The sequence below is a fragment of the Danio rerio genome, chromosome 13 (assembly GCF_052040795.2).
Source record: "Danio rerio strain M-AB ecotype USA chromosome 13, GRCz13ab, whole genome shotgun sequence".
In the NCBI taxonomy this organism is placed as follows: domain Eukaryota; kingdom Metazoa; phylum Chordata; class Actinopteri; order Cypriniformes; family Danionidae; genus Danio; species Danio rerio.
In genome coordinates this window covers 11406217-11427039 of record NC_141033.1, presented here as the reverse complement: position 1 = coordinate 11427039, position 20823 = coordinate 11406217, and the positions used below count along the sequence as shown (strand labels likewise).

The 20823-nt window shown below is 35.9% G+C and overlaps 1 protein-coding gene and 1 long non-coding RNA gene across 2 annotated transcripts in view; one reads left to right on the top strand and one right to left on the bottom strand.

Moving 5' to 3' along the window:
- The window catches only part of akt3a (AKT serine/threonine kinase 3a), a 201479-nt gene that overhangs the window by 67887 nt on the left and 112769 nt on the right, over window positions 1–20823 (top strand).
- Window positions 192–3211, bottom strand: LOC147834137 (uncharacterized). The gene is made up of 3 exons (XR_015505821.1): window positions 2794–3211; window positions 1476–2702; window positions 192–588 (listed from the first exon to the last, which is right to left on the bottom strand). It is a non-coding gene; the product is annotated as an uncharacterized LOC147834137 (long non-coding RNA).

Here is a 20823-nt window from a genome sequence, read left to right as displayed (position 1 = left end):
TTTAATGAATCTGTTTTTTTTTTAAATGCAGCAAAATACATTTACTATATTCACTGAGAAATTGATACAAATATTCATTTACAAAATTAGGTGTACTCAATTACGCTGAGCACTGTGGTTTATTTAAATACGTTTTTGAAAGATATAATTTTATTTATTAGATAAAAATTAAACATCATATTATTTAATATGTATAATTTATTGTTATTATGTTCTTTATTATAACATAACATTAAATTAAATTGTAAAATTATTTAGATGAAATGCATTTACTATATTATAGTTATTTTTACTTACTGATTAAAAGGTGAACATCAGAGCAAAAGGGGCGAGGCAGTGGCGCAGTAGGTAGTGCTGTCGCCTCACAGCAAGAAGGTCGCTGGTTCGAACCTCGGCTCAGTTGGCGTTTCTGTGTGGAATTTGCATGTTCTCCCTGCCTTTGCGTGGGTTTCCTCCGGGTGCTCCGGTTTCCCCAAAGACATGCTGTACAGGTGAATTGGGCAGGCTAAATTGTCCGTAGTGTATGAGTGTGTGTTAATGTGTGTGTGGATGTTTCCCAGAGATGGGTTGCGGCTGAAAGGGCATCCACTGCGTAAAAACTTGCTGGATAAGTTGGTGGTTCATTACGCTGTAGCGACCCCGGATTAATAAAGAAAATGAATGAATGAATTATTGACATCATAGCAAATAACATTAAAACAACTTTAAATTTGTAGTAAAAGTCAAGTATATTAAATACACTTATGGTAGTTATTAAATAAAAGTAAACAACAAAATTTGATGTTATTTATGTGTTCTTCCCTCTTATGGATGTGTAAATATGAACGTATCGCTTTTTATCACTGCTAATAACTCAAATAAGCAATATATTCAATCTCACTATATTGAAGATGTCATTTTGATTTGTGGGCAGGTTGTAACAGCGAAATGATACTTCACTAATTTAACTGATTAGAAAACACCCTGTACCTATCTTTCCATAGGATGCGGTGCTAATAGTTGACGCTATGTTTGCTACCAGGACTTTCAGGTCAGTTGACCCTGCAACATGTGTCCATCCCAGCAGGCCACAGGGGCCGTGAGCGGTGATGTGTCACTATGCTCACAGTCACAGCGTGCTCTGATCCACTGTCACTTTCTATCACGCGTCTCGTGCCGCTGAAGGTTATTCACCAGATGTGCCTTTATTCTGACTCATATTCATTACTTCCCTGCTAGCGTCACACTGTCGTGAAGGTTATTGTTGTTTAAGCCAAAAACTAAATGTGTTTAAAAATAAGGCTGAACGATATTAGAAAAGCATCTTTGTTTTATTTGTTCAATGTTTGACCGAATGTTTCCAAAGCTCTTTATTCAGACAATCAATTGTAAAATGTAGTAGGACCAAATTGTGCTGTGAATTTATAAACTATATTCTTCATTCATTCATTTATTTTCTGTTTGGCTTAGTCCCTTTATTAATCCGGGGTCGCCACAGCGGAATGAACTGCCAACTTATCCAGCCCGTTTTTACGCAGCGGATGCCCTTCCAGCCACAAGTCAAGCTTTGTTTAATTGGTAGTGTTGAGTGGCGAAAGATTGAAGGGTTTCCATGAAAAGGGGAGTTTTAGTACGTCCACTACAGCTGATTTTTCACAGCAGAAACACAAGACACAGATGCAGGGGAGATAGTCATTCGAAAAGCAGCATTTACAGCAGATCTGAGAGCTGTGTGGAAGTAGAGGATTTTCAGTCCATAGTATTGTAGTTTTCGGTCTTGAGCTTTGGGTCATGACCGAAAGGACAAGATCTCGGATACAAGCAACCGAAATGAGTTTCCTTCGAAGGGTGGCAAGGCGCACTCTTATAGATAGGGTGAGGAGCTCTGACACCCGGGAGGAGCTCGGAGTAGAGCCGCTGCTCCTCCACATCGAGAGAAGTCAGCTGAGGTGGCTCGGGCATCTGTTTCGGATGCCTCCTGGACGCCTACCTAGGGAGTTGTTCCAGGCATGTCCTACCGGGAGGAGGCCTCGGGGAAAACACCAGGACAAGCTGGAGGGACTATATCTCTCGGTTGGCCTGGGAACGCCTCGGGATCCCCCCAAAGGAGCTGGAGGAAGTGTCTGGGGAGAGGGAAGTCTGGGGTTCTCTCCTAAGACTGCTGCCCCCAACCCCGGTCCCGGAAATTGGCAGAAAATGAATGAATGAATATTGTAGTGATGTTAACATACTGTAAACTCAGTAACTAAATCATTTAGACTAAGGTATGTCTTTAAAAACTGAAAGAGTACTGCTGACGATACCATCTAACTTTGGCATCTGAATAAACATGAACAAAGAATATTGATCACACACTTACCAAATCATTTTTTTAAATGTTGCCATATGGCAACAGGGTCCAACAGTGGATCTAACTTAGAAATTTCAAATTTAAAACTTTCCTTATAATTCATAATTTTGTTATTTGAAATTATTTAACTGGTGTTGCAGTAATATAAGCTTTAACACAAAACTTATAAATGAAACCTTATACATACTTTCCAACAACTCGTATCTCAAAAACATTCATTTATTCCATTCTTTTTTGCTGAATATTAATAAAACCAATTTAATATTGTATTTTCATGTCTACAACATACAGTAAATATAAACATTTTCTCCAGTAAATATTATAACAAATTAATAACAAGTCTAATATATACAGATGCATCAGAATCATGTAGCTACAAGTTAACAATATATATATATATATATATATATATATATATATATATATATATATATATATATATATATATATATATATATATATACTATACTATACTACACCTGTCTCTCTGCCTCTAAGCTACTTACCTAAACTGTCTCTATCAAATGTCTAATCTGCATCATTATCATGCTCACTAAAACCCATCTCACCCTCACTTTCATCTGCAGGATGAGCCAGTTCTGTCCAACACACTTGGCATTTGGCAACACACACATTTGGTCAATTTACTAAAAAACTAATTTGATTTAAAAAAAAAAAAAAAGAGTTGTGAATACATCATCATAACTTACTGGAGGTGATGTTTCAATTTTTTTTCTGGATCTGACATAATTTGATCCTTTGTTTTTATTGACGTTTACATTTGCATTCAGAGACTACTCACAATAAACGACACAAAAAACACAGCATGTCATGTGACTTAACCAAAGCACATCATTAGCTACACTAAGATCTTTTTTTTCTAACAAAAAAAAAAATATATATATTGGTCTTAAAGAAACAGTGGCAGGGAAATGAACATAAGTATCATGTTGCCATATGGTTACATCTTGCAGAAAGAAGACGAGTGGCAAATCTGGATTTCACCATTTCCAGATGCGACAAGCTCTCGAGTAAAAAAATTTAGCAGATCACTGTAAGCCACACATTTGGGTCCACACGACAGGAAAACACAGACGACCCATGTCTCCAAACAATTCTTATACTTGTTCGAATTACATTGGCAACACAAGGTGGCATCTCTCTGAACACTGTAACAAGTAAAGGGAGATTTCAAAGCTATATATGTGTTCACAATAGAGCTCGCTGATGGGTTGAATTTATGAAAAGATGTACTAAAAACTTAATGACGTCGTTGTACCCGCTGGTACAGACAACCAATTTCCACACTAGAGTTTACACAATGATCTCAAGGCAGTGACACGGCTTCAAAATGTATTTTTACCCGGAAGAACGAATTTGATCAAAACCACCAATTTTCACTTGTTAGCTAAATATATGTGTACTATTAGTGTTTTTTTTTTAGCAATGTGGCACATATATATGACTGTCAACATCTCAAAAAATGTGTTTTGGTGTTTCGTGACCCTTTACTGTGACCCTATACTTTACCGTGAACCTATTCTTATCGACATGTTAAAAATTATTAACATGGCATCAGCATCATAAGACTACACAATATAAATATATAAATGGGTCATCTTAACGATGTTTGAAAATAGAGAAGTCCATAAATGTAAAATCTTTGAACACTGAATTTTTGTATATGTATATATGCATATCCTGAAAATTCACAGACTTGCTCCACACTATGCATATTAATTAATCGATTGCGACAGAAGCCTTTTATGGGTTCTTGAAAATGAGCTTCCATACAGTGTGTAACACAGCACTAAGTGAATGAAAACATCCAGCTGAGGTTGAAATCTGAAGTGAACCGTGTTTAAAAGGATTGATTCTTTAACAAAATAGTCTACTCAGAGTCAAATAAATAAATTGAATCCGGTTCGGATCTTTTACCTGAAAGCATCGACGTTGACATGGTACATAACCAAAAATGTAGTACCGAATCCGGTAAAATGTGAACCCGATTTCCCTTCAGACACTAGCACAAACCAAAATATGACATTTTATAATGCAAAATAGGGGTTCTACAAATGCAAACTATGTAAAAAGACTTAACCGTTTTTTTTTTTTTTTTTTTTTTTGTGGCGGTCAAAAGTTTTGACAGATTGTGTAAATGTGATTGACACAACATGAGGTCAAATAAAATTTTTAATGGGCAACATGTTAGAGTAAAATTAAAGTTAGATAAAAAAAAATTATTAAATATTTTGTATATTATCTTTTTATTTTACAATTTAACAAATTGCCGTAGTATAATTTCAGGCTTTGCAGTTTAGTTGTTGTGTTTTAGAACATCACAATATTATTGCTAATGCAATTAATTGTTCAAACCTATCATCTCCGTTATTTTGTTATCCCAGTATCTTTAAGCCCTGATCCCTGTCGTTTTCCATCGGCCCAGAGGCTTTCTGAATGCTTAAAGCTCTGCTGTAGACTTAAAAGTCTGGAGTGCTTCGGGAGAGCCTGCCAGATCCCTCAAGGGTGTGTGTATATTTGAAACGCATCGCAGTACATCGGAACATCGAGCTCAGCGTTCTTAGGCATCAGGTAGTATTTTGAGGAGCACTCATAAAATATTAACCAAAAAGTGCCACTGCTGTTCTCCTAGAGGGGTTTGGATGGCAAAATAAATTTACGGTGTGTCACTTTGGAATTTTTTTTTTTTGTGCTTCTAGAATTTCATTTTAAGATGTGGCACACTCACAGTCATGTATTAAGGTCGCAGTCAAGATGAAATGGAAGTAGCAGTAGATCTTTTCTTCTGTATTGTAATTCACAGTGCATCTGTTGGGACTTGGTTTTACCTGTTGGTTGTGGATTAAATGGAGGTAGACGTGGGTGGGAGTGTGTAAAAAACTAGTGGGGTTTAAAGGAATAATTCACTCCATAAATAAATAAATAAATAAATAAAATAACAACAACCTATAATTTACCCTTAAGGCATCCTTGGTGTATGTAACTTTTCTTCTGCCAGACAAACAGTCAGAGTAGTTTTCAATTTTATTCTGGCTCTTCCGTATAAGGCTGGTGGCTTTTTTAAGCTTCCAGAAGTGCATAAATCTATCATTACACTTATGAAGTAAGATGATGTGTTTTTGTGTACAAAAATATACTTTTTTAAATAATAAATTAAAATCACTAACTTCCTGTGGTGGCCAAATAATTATATTTGCAACTGACATATACAACGCATGATGTAAAATGCATTTGTAGCAGAAGCTTCGGGAATAGATCTGTCTCGCAGAAGCCTCTCATCACACTGTTTACCACAGAATTATGACGAACAAAAAATCCAATAGGCTTGGCGTTACTGTATAACAGGGGTCACCAAACTTCCTGGAGGTGTCCTGCAGATTTTAGCTCCAACCCTAATCAAACACACCTGAACAAGCTAGTCAAGGCCTTAGGTATACTTGAAACACCCAGCCACTGACCACTGCTGTATAATGTTATACACCATATTACTCTTACAATGCTGCGTACTTGTGTCTACCCATACCTGTGTCATATGTTGCAGGCTGCCATAGGAAGTCATTGATTAGAGTATATAATTAAATATTTCTATTTTAAAAACACAAATTCATAAGGAACGTGTTAACTCCCTCATGACTGATGGGTTAATTTGGCAATGAATGAATGAGCTTTTGGAAGTTTTAAAATAAAAGCCACTATCTAACACCATTATACAGCATGAAAGCAGTCAGAAAAATTTGAACATTACTCTGTGTTCAGCTGACAGAAACATTCTATACACAGTCATATACACAGAGGATAGCTTGAGGGTAAATAATGGGTTCATTTTCATTTTTGGATGAGATATTTCTTTAAAAACCATACCTAACGTTGTTTACTCAGCCATAAAGTTTTCAAATGGGATTTTTCTAGAAAGATTTTGGTCAAATGGCATGTTAACAGCCCAAAGAAGCTAAAAATTAAGCATTGTTGTCTTAGCAAAAACATACTGCAACAATCTCAGCCTCTCACTGTTCAGGACGTGTGAAATATTAATAGAAAATCTCAAATATTGTATTTGGATTTAGTTTTAAATGAACGTTTGAATGTCTGAGGGGATCTGTCTGCCCAAGTCTTCCTTTTGTATAATATATAGGGCGAGGTTTGTATTAATATAGGCTATTAATCACTTTGGGTCATTTAAAATGTGCTTTTCTCATATAGACCCAGTAAGACCCGAATTCTTTTAAACTTTCTCAGATGTTCAGGAGCAAAGTCAGCAGCATCTGTAATGAGATTTTAGGATGTAATGAGGTTAAAATGATCACTAAGGGATGAGTGATTGACATTTCAGCACTTCCATGCATACTTGAGTGTTCATGCTAAGTGCATTTTTTGAGAAACACAGAAAAGGAACAAACATTTGTAACATCATCTACGATGAGATCCATCAAGTCACTTGCTTTATTATGCTGCCTGTTTATGCATGGCTTTTCTTTTTTCTGTAGCAAAGCCCTTTGCTAGAGGTTAGGTATAGTGTTGACGACAATGCTACTGAATCCAAGATTTATTAGGCTATTGGTTTAATTTTTATCAAGCTATCACATTCATTTTTTTAGTCATGGGTCACAATTGAAAGCAGAAGCCAGAAATAACTTGTACTGTATTCCTCTGGCAGGCAGTAAGATCAAATAATAATAAGTAAATCAATAAATGAAAGTAATGGAGCCATCAGGCAGCAGGTCTATTTAAATAAAGGATTATTGAATAAATTAATAAAAATATATTAAAGTAATTTTGCGATCCTGCACTGGTCAAATGATTTGGTTCAACTACAAATTATTATAGCATCACAATACACTGCATGCTTTACTTTTTTCATTAAAAACAAGCAGTTGTATACATGAAATACATTTATTTTTACCATTTTTTTTACCTAAAAAACAAGCTGCTTGAATATATTAACATCAAAAGATGCCATAATGACATGTCTTTATGTGCATTGTGTTCTGGTGTTCAGTGAGTGGGAGACTGTATTCTACTTAAAGTATGCTTTGTATCGGTGGCTGTTTGTTTTTTCTGGGATTCAATCTAGCATCTTCATCCACTGCTGTACCAGCTGAACTACAGGATGAGCAAAAACCGAGCTTTGCGTGCAGCGTAGGGCTTTTCCACATCCTACCATACCAGTGTTCAGTTTATATAGGCTGCCGTTCCAACATGATGCTGCTTTCGAAGAAACCAGATTACACGCTGCGTGAAATCAGCGTATAGTCATAGAGAAGGACTCGCTCTCAATTTATCAAAAGCATTGACCCCAGCAACCCGAACTGACAGAATTAAACTACAGAGCATTGGAGAGAGTAGAATCGCAAAGGATTTTGACATGGTGTTTTCATCGAGCACGCTAAGCTAGCTCTTTTGATATGAGCCGCTGTCTGTGGGGGGCTATTTTTAGTGTGGATTATTATTGCTGTATACTCTGCTGCTGCGCTCACTCCACACTGGAAGATTGAGGTCTTCAAATTCAGCCTGATCCAAAATCATGAAGGACTGGGCGGGAATATGCTGAACTTCCACTTTGTCCTGAGAGTCGTTTTGTTCCTTTTAAAACACTTCCCAGTTTGCTCGGCTGTAGTACCACATCTATTATTTGCAATGCATATTGGGCTTGGGCTGTTCCCAAAGGATGAGGGACCGACGTTAACAGCACAGGATGTTCAGTTTAACCCTGCTGTTCTATTCACTAGAGCCGACTTCATTTACACAGTTGTTTATTCAACTGCTCCGTCACAAATCCCATCGTGCGGATAAACAGGCACAGGCTCTAACATCCACTACCCCATGAGGAGCACCCTGCCTCTAATGGTTGACCCAGCTGCATCATTTAGGCAGGTTGGGCCCCCCTGTCACGTCACCTTGTCCCGGGCCTGGCTTTGGAGCAGCGTGGCAGCTGCTGGGCTGTTGTGGCCTTGCGACGAGGTCTGGAGAGGGTGGGTAAGCCCCCAGAGGGAAGAGATGGGACAGCTCCCCTTAGTGCCGAAGGGGCCGACCTGCTTCTTGCACAGGACCCCTTTTGTATAACAGCTCCTCCAGGAACAAAGCGGGCAGCCGGATGTATAAAGCCCACAGATGGCACTAAGCGAAGGGGCCATATCAATAATAATGGACAGCAGACAAAAAGCTGGGCCTCTGTAAGGATTAAGCCCACTTGGGCCTCCTTCACTCCTGTACAGTGTGTCTGGGATGGGGTTAACCCCTTCCGAAGGGCGCCGCGGCGCATCTGCTCTCAGCCAACTCTTGTGCCAAAAGTGTGCGTTAAGTGCCCGGAATTCTGCTGCATTATGCTCCGCATGACGTTGCCAAGGAGATGCTTAGTCTTCCAGAGTTCGACTCTATTGTTCCCTTCAAGTGTCTGAATGCACAACACAAACAGTTTCACTTGTGCATTGTTTGAATTTGCTTGACGTTCAACATTTCTCTCAAGAACCCGAGAGGTTTGACGTTGATGTCTAAATATTCCTTCGTTGCTGTAAAAAGAATTCTCCATGTTCATGTTTTTATAGACTTTTGTTGTCATCCCAGATTCGATTATGTCCCTCTGCAGGTCCTGCAGGCTTTAAATCACTGGAGTTATTAGCTAAAGTGAGTGTTGCCGGTGAAAAAACAGATGCATTGAAATGAGCAGTCTTTGTCGTTTCCTAGTATCCCTTGTAGGGGTGCCAGACGCCTCTCTCGCCAGCACACTACAGAGGAAAGCACAAAAGCAGTTTTAAGGAGAGAACGCTGGCCAGGTGGCAGCTGGGGACTTCTGGAGAAATGAAGATGGTCTAGTGATCTGTAGTAGTTTCTATTTTACTTTTGTTTTTAATGATGTTCTTAATAAAATTGTGCCAAAGTGTACTGGGTAAGTATATTTTCCAAAAGGCACACCTTTTACTTTAAATACCCTTAAAAGTTTTATATTAATATCTCATAAATAAAAATAATGATAATAATAATAAAATGCCCTCATCCAAGATGTAAGCATCTTGTGAATTACAAAATATAAATGACTACTAGTGCATCAAAAAAACATGTATAGACAAAAACATTCAATGCATTTTGTCTTTCCAAGAAACTGAACATAAATTACAGCCTAATTTTTTTGCAAATATTATTTCACGTCATAAAAAATGTTCAGGATTTTTATGATGACCTGAAATGTACATATTAGCATGGATGAGAAGTAACGAAGTACAAATACTTTGTTACTGTACTTATTACTACTGTTGTTATTAGTACTTTACCTCACTATTTATTTTTCTGTCAACTTTATACTTTTACTCCTTAAATTTTACACAAATATCTGTACTTTTTACTTTTTTTTTTGTTAAATCGAGCTTGTTACTTTTGTTGTCATGTGTTTTGTGGCACGACCTATATTATTTCGTCATCTTGGAATTATAAGGCTCTATCTGCGTTCTGAATGATTTTGAGATATTGAGCTTCAAAAGTTGTTGCATTCCATAGCAAACAGTATGTGTGTAACATTTATTTTTTTCAAATAAAAAGTCTTAAAATGTAAACAACTTAATCACTTAATGTAAATAAGATGTCATTTAATAAGAATATGTCAATAACTCAATTTTGACAAAGATGTCAGATAGAACCTTACAATTCTAAGGTAAACAATTCTTGTCATTGCGCAATTTGAACTCCTGTTTGATTTAGTCAATCTATTCTTTGTTATTGCTTTTCAACCTATGATCACGCACCGTAGGCTTGTTTATTTAAAGGGCACCTATGGTAAAAAATCTACTTTTCAAGCTGTTTGGACAGATCTGTGTGTTGGTATAGTGTATAGACCGTCATACTGGGGTGATATAAACACACCAAGTTCTTTTTTTTCAATTCAACTACAAAAAAAAGGGTCGGCCAATTGGAGCTGTTTTCAAATCGATCGCACCATTACGTAGGTGTGCGATTCCCCCCGCCCACCGAATTGATTGACAGCTGCGCGCATTAACATGTTCTGGTAGTCGCGTGTATATGTCAACAAGACCAGGCAGACATACGCAAAGCAACCGGGAATAAAAGGTCTGTTCTGTTCGCTAGGATCAGCAATCATCATCAAATGTGATTAAGAGTAAGTTTCACATGTTTAAAGTGTTTTAAAACAGAGTATTAGTGTAATTAATTACAAAGTTTTACTTCAGCTTTACTCCATCAGCACTGCCGCGTGTCAGAACAATTATAAAAGAAGACGCTTCAATCCCGGTTTGTGGAAATTAAATCAGGTTTATTTTGTACATTAGCATAACAGATATCCACACTTGAGGTTAGCCTTAACTAGGCTAAGCGCGCTCTGTCTGTCTGCCTGCCTGCGTGTTTGTGTGTATCATCTGCGGTGTGTGTGTGTGTGTTTGTGTGTGTGTGCGCGCGCGTTAACTTTGTAACGATTGTGTGTGACTCATCAATGCAACTTCACAATACTGATTAGTAAAGGTTAGTTCTTACTGTAGTATCTCACAAACGCTACGTGAGACCTCCTTCCTTTAAGTCTGTCTGTTGTCTGACGCAGCTGAGGGAGGAGGCATGTAGAAACAGTGGGCGGGAAAGAATCGGCTTAAAGGCGCAGTACGACAAAACCACCCCCTGCTGGAAATCAGTATAAAACAGCATCTTGTAAAAGGTATAATGAAAAATCTGATGGGTATTTTGATCTGAAACTTTATATACACATTCTAGAGACGCAAAAGACTTATATTAAATCTGAAAAAAAGGGGTAACCTAGGTGCCCTTTAAGTTTTAGGAGGACACAACCTAAACATGACTGATGTCATGTTTATTGTCATGTTTATACCGGGTAATAGGATGCATTTTGGTCGAACAAATCAGGTAAAACAAGAAACACATTCTTGTCCAAATCTGGCATTTGAATGGGGCTAAAGTCTTTAGTCCACCTAAAAAAAAAACTATCACTCGTGTGCTTTTTTTTTCAACAATTGTACAGTTAGTACTAAACCAATGAAATACCTATGAACACATTATGCAATGAGGTTTATTTCCTTTATTTCCACAAGTTCATATTTTCTAGTACAAAATTTTTAACATTCTGTAGTTTTATCATGTATATTATATTGGCTACACTGTTGTCTTCTTTTAAATTTGTTAGATAGATTGATAGATACATATTCTAGAACATCAAAAGTATTTACATGGGGTGATTATGAATACAAATATTCAACAAAGGATCAGGAATTTTTCATGTGAGAAAAGATGATGCAAAAATGTATTGACAGCATTAATAACTTTATCCATTAAATAAAATATACACTATACTCTGAAAACAAACAAAACAAAAAACAATTTGTGAAATTATTTGAGCTGCAAGAGTGTTGCTGTTTAAAAAAAACTGAAGTAGCTTTAACAAAATGCAAACAATTATTTGTAGTCAAATACATTCAATTTTTATTTTATCGAAACAAAAAAAAATGTTTTGAACAAAATGAAGTGTTAAATTTAAGACATTTATTAGTAAGAAATACAGTATATAGGCAGAAAAGTGACCTTTTAAAATATACGAATGAGTATTGCAGCTATTGTCACACAGAGAAACTTTTTGAGCAGTGTTGTTAGACAATATTGTTGTGACGTTGCTTGGCTACTTTGCTGCTGACAATTAGTAACAAAAGTTTTACAAAAAAATAGAAATTAAAGTTTTTTTTTGTAGATGTATACATCATATGTGTGTGTAGTTACCCCAGTGAAACTAAAACAGGTAGTAGTAGTTAATACTTTTTACTTTACACTTAACAAAAGTGTAGCCAGTACTTCAACTTTTACCAGAGTCGTTTTAAACATGAGTGTCTGTACTTCTACTTGAATAAAGGAAGTGTGTACTTTTGCCATCTCTGCGGATTAGTAATTAAATAGCTCATTTAAGGGTCTTTTAAAATTGTACCACCAAAGTAACAGACTTTGTTCCTTGTTTGGGTGTAGTTTTTATTAATAATAAAGTGTGATTACAAGGGCTGGTGTGCTTGCAATAGTGATCATGTGTACAGTACTGTTTGTTTTTACATTCACTAATAATCGCTTGAATAGTTTATTTCCTGGATGACACAATTCCCCCTATACAATCCAGACGGTTGAAGATTAGCACCTACTGTACAACGCACAAGCGACACACACTTAGTCACCTATTGTTTTCAGGCAGTGTCAAGGAAACGTAATGTGTTTTGAGGTACACTGACTTCCACTGATTAACTCACAAGTGTCCCACTGTCAGGAGAATTGCTTGGATAGATTGATGTTTGGAAGGTTGTTTGTTAGATTCTCGAAAACCGCAGGTTGATCAACAAACGCACCTTTGAAATCCATTGTGTTAATGTAGCTTCATCTCTTGTTTCTCACTTCCTGTTAGTTGGGCTGATCTGTTATGGACGAGCTGCTGTTCTTCTCTTACAAACCTCATTGTCTCAATGTCAGGAAGTGTCATAGCCGTTAGAAAGCTTTCAGAAGGAAGTACATCTTAAGAAGCAACAATAAAACCACAGATTATCTCTCCTCTGCATGATGTGCAGTTGCAATATGTAGGAATATTGCAAGTATATTTAAAGAAAAAAGCTACAATTTGGGAATGTATTGGTTAATTTAATAGAAAAGTCAAACTTTTTTGCACTTCTTTGAGTTTATTTATCTAAAATTAGCAGAAATCCTTCGCATTTTGCATTAACCAGCAAATTCTGTTTTTAAAGGTGCAGTAGGATGTCTTGGAAAATACCATGATTAGCATGTTAGCACTGAAAGCCTTAATCTCACCCAGCAAATCAACATCCAAAGCCATGCCTTCTTAACGCCTGCATTGACAACTTCATTTCAATACCTTACGTAACACTGACCAGAGAGTTTATAACTTTATAATACAGTTAAAGTATATTTTAGGGCTGGGTGATCTAGCAAAAAAAAAAATTATCATGATATCATTTTTCATATCATTAAGTGTTAATTAATTATTAAATATTTTTTAACAATACATTTAGGAATATTAGGATTTTTATTTTATTTTACTGCTTTATTTTAATTTACCAAAATCACTAAGGCAAATCGTTTTAATAGTTAGAAACTAAAATATTTAAACAAAATATCTCTTTATAATAAAATACACATAAGTGTTGAAGAGACTCTTAAACTTGATAAATGAAATGTTTTAAAGTGTGTGCAATGGTAAAGGTAGATCAACATCTGTAAGGTGTGAATAATAATGATACAGTAAATCTCTCAAACTCTGTAAACAAAACAATTTATGATAATCAAATCTGAGCTTTCAAGTAAAGGAACCAGCCATCATTATTTAAATACATGCTGAACTTTACAAATTGTGAAGTTAAATGACTATATTACCCTCTATGCTAAAAACTTTTTCAGATGGGGAGCTAGTGGCTGTGATGCACAAGAAAAAAAAAAAAAAAAGCCACCCTGGCGACATTTTTACAATTTTTTTAAAAATAATTTACAATCTCTTCACTGCTGCTATATGGCACTCATTTTTGTGTGTGTTGTTATTCTGACCTGGATTGACAAGCAAGGGCGCATGGTTTCCTTCACCATTTTCTATGCTCATGCTCCACTGGCGTCTCTCGTAACTAGGCAACCATCAACCGTTTTCTCAGATGATGACAAACGGATAAATCATTGCTGCAGATCCGATGTAAGTTTATGGAGAAAAGTTTACTGCACTGCTGTTTGGGTGTGCTGTTTTTGTCTTGGGTAGTCTAACGGTATTATTGAAATGTGTATATTCCATACAATGTGTGAAGCAGATTGGTTAGTTCTACTTACATAAATCACAGTGCACTCGTGGCATTTTGAAAAGTTCAGATGTTATTCCACTAGGTGTACCTGGAAAAGTCGCGCACCTCCATTAAAAATGACAAACAGACACCCTAAGCTTATTGGCATTGTTTCCAAGGGGTGCACTCAGCAGCCACATTTTAATAAATCTATAGCGAAATTAATAATTCATAGCGAAACTTTAGACCAAAATTTTTTATCATTATTGACAATGGTCTTTGGTCCATAAATATTGATACCGATTTTATCGCTATAGTAATTACAATACTAAACTTAGATAGAAAATAGGCTTTTTATGTCTGTCTACATCGCATACATATTTCACAGAAAGCTAGGGGAGGGTATCGAAATGTTTGAACTGAACAATTTGATTGGACAAACTTTTCTTAGTTCTGCACCTTGCATGGAATATTAAAATACATCTAAATACATTTGGACTACTTCATTTAATGATTGCTTTCAGGATGTGAGGATACTTTCACCCAGCATGATAAAACTCTTTCTGAAGACAATCACCTATTGCACCTTTAAATACTGCAACTCCATTTAAAACGCATCTTTTTAGCAATGTCTTTTACACCATTTTAAAAACAGAAAACAAAACTTTTAAATAAGTATTTAAATAAGTTCAGCTCATTAGATTCAGATGTATTGCTGATTATGTGTTTAAAAAACACTACATTATTCATGTCAAAAACTACATTATACATATTTTTCATTTGGTTTATCTAAGGTGAGGGAATATTTTCAGGTATATGATAATGCTGTCTAAATATAGATCGCACCTGCACTGAAGAGATTCTCCAAAGACTGCCTATACTAAACTGTCCTATATGGAAAGTCGCATAAGGTGTGTAATACCACAAGATAGCAATCCACTGGCTAGGTCTTGTATAGTGAAAAACAGATTGGATGGATCTGTTCTGTAGTCAGGGCAGATTTCGTGATTCTTGATAAGCTGTGGTTATGCAGATTATTCTGAATGACATGCAGCGAGACTCAAAGAGGAAGCAGACATTTCACTGCTGAAGCTACTGAATGAGAAGTGGTTATTTTGGGCCTTGTTCTGTTGAAAGTTTCAGTCTGAAAAAAAAGGATGTATTGGTAATTTCAAACCACGTTTGGGCTCAACTCAGGTGATTCTACTTCCCTGGAGTGATGGATAAAGATGTGGCAGAGCAGACAGAGAATTAGTTTGTTAATTCAGAAGCAGAGGTGTTTCTTGTACGATGCTGCTCCTTTTTTACCCCTCTCTCTTCCGATACAAAACATTTAAAAAACCTCAAACACAACTGTCTTTGTGTTCACAAGAGGTTTTTGTCATTGCGATGCAAATGAGGAAGTCTGTGGTGCCAGTCTAACTCAACAAAACAAACGTTTCTTTTATCAACGATTTCCTGTTTTCAATGGGACTCCACTATTCGACGACTTACTATAATGAAGGGGATAACAGAAAAACATCAAGAACAATAAAGCAGTGTTTTATTGTTGTGGTCACAGTGCCACTCCACACTTTATGTGTCTCAGTTCAGCACGGCCCACAAAAGCAGGCTGAACAAGCATCTTGGCCTGTGAAGAGGTCCCTCTTATCAGCATCTCGTGTTACAGGAGTGAGGATTGACGTGTGCAAGTTACTCAAACAGAAGGTTCTTGTTTGCTCATGACCTTGAATGAGCACCAACTTCAAACCTCAGTCTCAGACTTAAGCCTTTGCGGACACGGTTATTTGGTTGGCTAAGAAACTAGCAATGTTTGAGAGTAAGAGGAAGTAAAAAGGTCATTATATACAGCACACTTATTTTTTCCATACAATGACAGCATTTAAAAACAATGTGCAGTTTTTTTACGGTTATATTTCACAGAAGAATGTAAATCATGAGGGTGGGTTAATGATGATAGAACTGTATTTTCTTAGCTACATGAATTATTTATTTAAAGAATGTGTGTACATATATAAAACATTGAGATCTAGTGGAGTGCAAAGCATTTACCATGAGAACAGGACTTCAATCTTGATGTGTAACGTTAGTGGACTGTTATTTGGTGGCGTAACAGTATTTTCCTGTATGTAAAAACCACAAGCTTGCAGCTTGACCTTTGCATGACCTGACATCCACAGCTGAAAGGAGGTTGACTCATGATGGCAAGCACAGTAAGAGTAAAGCACACTGCCACCATCAGTCCAGGAAGGGAAACAGCTGTAATCTTTAAATAGACAAGCTTCACCATTGCTCACTTTTCCAGTTATGTAAAGTAACAAATTACAAATACATTACAAATACTCAAATGACTGTAATTGAGTAGTTTTTCCTCAGAAATTGTAATTTGCAAAGTAGTTTTAAAGATGTGTACTTTACTTTCCTTTGAGTACATTTTTAGTGATCTGTCTGTACTTTTACTCCACTACTTTCCTTCAATCTGCAGTCACTACTTTACCATTTCCTGTCTATGGGGATTAGAATCAGTCCTGTGATTCCTGTCCAATCAAATCACACATATAAAGTAAACCACATCATACTGAACTACCTTAAGACTTGCAGCAAACTGTTTGGAAGAAGATACATTACATGCAATGATCCAGAGACTTTTTAAGCTGAATGTCACTGATATGAAGATGTCGAATGTTTACTGTATGATGACCGAAATGGCCTAAACAATAACTCAATGGAATTTTATAAGTGACGTATATAGGATTGATCTGTCACCAAAGCCAAAATCGGGCATTTTTAGAGACATCTCAGAAACAGGAGATAAATATACATCACAGGCAGTATCTTTGTGTATGATATTAGCAAAGAAAACAGTTTGACAAAATTGGAAGTCAGATCACGTGCCTGTCTTTGAAACCTGGATTACGAGCTTAAGTTATGTGTTGCCCATGGAAGAAATGCGATATGGGATGGCAAACAAACTAAACATCTTTTTTAAAATCTGGAATCCAATTATGTTTAAATCAGTAATGCTGACGTGTAACTCTTTATATGTGGGATTGGTTTGGGAGATTTGGAGCCTACATATTTATCTGTAAAATATATTAATTTTTATATTTAATTCATTTTTTTTTTCTTATGCTTTCTGGATGATGTTATATTATGTTGTGTCCTTCTGTTTGTGTATTGTGAAATGGCCTTTGTATCCTTTTTATTATGATTTTTTTGTTCTGTTTATATTATTGTTTAGTTTCTTATGTTAAAAACAACAAAAATATATATAAGAAAAACAATGACTAAATGCACTGCATAATTTTATGTTTACACACACACACACACACACACACACACACACACACACACACACACACACACACACACACACACACACACACACACAAATTACATGTAAAAGCATCAATCTTTCTCAGCGTAATACTCACTACTCTTGAATACTTTTGAAATATCTACTTTTTATTCATGAGTAATATTAACAACAAACACTTCTAGTTGCACTACATTTTGGGAAGTAATGGTACTTTAACTTGAGTATGATTTTTCAGTACTCTTTCCTCCATTGCTTACTTTATTTCACTACAAATAAATTTGGGACTGATTAACCAATATTGTGGTTTAGTGTATGGACGGAACACTGAAACTGACATTGTTGTAACCATACTAACTGTAGACATATTGGGCTTTTGGTGTCTTCTACTTTTGACCAGTTTAATATTACAACACAGTACTTTGCTTGTAATCAATTTGACATAGGTTAACTTTTGTTGACACTCATGAGTACTTTTGTAAACAGTAAAGTAAATCAAATTATGTTAAATTCTGAGGGAAGGGGTATCTGAGCTGTATATTAAGCCCATTGGTTGGTGTTTATTTATTATTATCCAGAAAACCCCATCAACCACTAACAACGTTTTGTATTTAATAGTTTCCCAGTGATGGGTTGCAGCTGGAAGGGCATCCGCTGCGAAAAAACGTGCTGGATAAGTTGGTGTTTCATTCCACTTTGGTGACTCTGGATTAAAGGGACTAAGCCGAAAAGAAAATGAAAGAATGAATGAATGTATTTAATAGCCTTGTAAACTGTGACTATAAAGCAGATAGAAGTTTTAATTGGTGAGCAGCATACAAGAATGCTCATAATACACACAATGATTGACAAAATATGAAGCGATAAGATCACAAACTCACAAGAAATGAACTGAAAAAACTGCTGCAAAAATATGCAGACTAACATTGTAAGTGCCATCCACGATACAACAACTATTAACAATAATAATAAGTATTATGATAAGTTTTCAAAGATTATATCAAATATATATTTTGACACATCAAAAGAAAGAATCTGTACATCATTTGCATCCCTACCTTTCTATAATGCAAGACAAAACATTGATTCTGAACATATTTGTGCGAGAGGATTGTGGATAAACGAACTCATCCTGACTGCAGCCCTGGCCCACGCCTGCTAGGGCAGCCATTGATGCTGCACGCGTGCCTCCGTCCACACACAGGGGTCAATGTGCTTTTAATGGCGGTTAAGTGTGCACAGACAAGCAAGCTTTTGTAGCGGGGGGTGAAACAACAGCCCTCTTTTATCACCCCTGCTTTGTCCAAGCTGTTGAAAGGACTGTGAGTGGGACGCGCCACGTTTTACTTTACTACTGAGAGTCAACTGTGCAAGCTTGTCAGATGCTCAGAGACATGTCTTGCCAGTTGTTTATATAGTACATACGCCGTGTCATGGTTGTCACCAGCTTACAATCCATGAGGTTTGAGAAATACAAAATGTTCTTGATCTTCTCTCATATGCAAAATGATCTTTATCTTGTCTTTTACTCTATTGTTTCTTTAAATTTACCACAATTGCACTTAAAATTACATTATAGACTTTGATTTAGGGTTGAGTACTGAACTTCTTGTGCTATATTTGACTGGCAAGTACTCGACAGAGTAAAAACACAGTAATGCTGTCTGTTGAAAACAGAGGCAGGAGAAGTAGAGGATTGGAAACAAGTTTCTTTATAAGAAATCAGTAACCTGTAAGTGATATAACTGTAAATTGGGATTATTGTTGAATCTGCTTATACCTATTTGCAGCCTGATTTTTCCAACTTTATAATAACAGTACATTACAATAATTATGTAATAATATGGAAACTAAACATTGCTTGAATTAATGATGAGTTAATGTGCACGCTAATCATGACCTAACGGTAACTACTGCGGTAACTACTACAGCCACAAGAGTTCTTGTGTGAATAACAGCTATCTTAGTAACTTGTTAGTACATGTATGTTAATTGAAGTATTAATTAAAATGTAAGTATAAGCTAAATGTAACCAACATGAACTCATGAGTTGTTAATATTTAATTGTGTAATGACTTTACTTGGAGGGGCACATCGCCATTAACTCATCTTTAGCCACTCATAAACTGCTTAAACTGTTCATGTTGATGTTGACAGAACACTTTTCTATTGTTATTCTGTGTAGACGCACTAGATGGACGTGCATAAAGAGTTCATGAGTAGTTAAGAATGGATTAATGATTATGTGCCCCTCCAAGTAAAGTCATAACGATGATGATTAAATTAAGCATAAACCAATGTGGTAATTAATACATTAATTAACAATCACGTACTAACAAATAATTAAATTATAAACATCTCATGTTGTAGTTAAAGTTCATGATTATTGTATCGCATGCATTAACTCATCATTAGTTCATAATAATTTAATGCTTAGTTTGCATATTAAAACATCATTATTTATGTACTGTTTGCACGGCTTGCACATGTGATTTGAGTCTTTTTTTAAATGAAGCATTGTTTGTATCGCAGTTGTTAACAAACAGGTGAATCAGCAACAGCTATACTGAAGGCCGCAACAACAACAGATGTGAAAGCAATAATGGATATCCAGACATTTTTGTGAAAAAGTGCTGGCACACCAAGTTATTTATTCTAAACTGTGACTTAGCTTGGCTTGTACTGTAACTATTCTTTCAATATTAAATAATTATAGTAAAATATATTGTGTTCTCCTGTCACAATTCTTCCGATAACACTAAAACAAAGATTAACAAAGTTAAAAAATTAAAACAAAGAGTTATAAAAAAAAACAAAAAAACAGGGCCTCAAATGATTAAGGTGTTCCCAATCCAAATCAACAAATCTCAAACTTAACAAAACTTGACCCTTATCGTAATGGGATTGCATCATTATCGAAATGACAGAGGGGTCAGACACACAAATGCATTCACAAGTTATTCAAAACAATTGAATAATACCTAAATCCTATTGACTTATATATATATAAATCATGAAAAATAAACAGTTTAGTTCTTGTTGTTTTTACCATGCATGCTCTCTGACAAGCTAAATATTCTTCCTGCAATCAATTCATTCATCATAAGAGACAACCTACTATAAACTACCTAACTTTGAGCATAATTAATAAACAAAGAAAAACATAACAAAAATACACATTTACAAAGGGAGGAAGAAATAAAGAAAACGTAAAACAAATGCATAATCATCCTATCACATAAACTTCTAAACCATTTTAATAAATAAATCACCCATCATGTGTGGCCCTTGTCCTCACATCTCCTTTATTTGAAGTAATCTTATAGTAGGCCAAGACATGCAATAAGTCTCTAGACAGAGCTGTTGTTTTTTGTTTTTGTTTGTTTTTTGATTATATTTTTGCA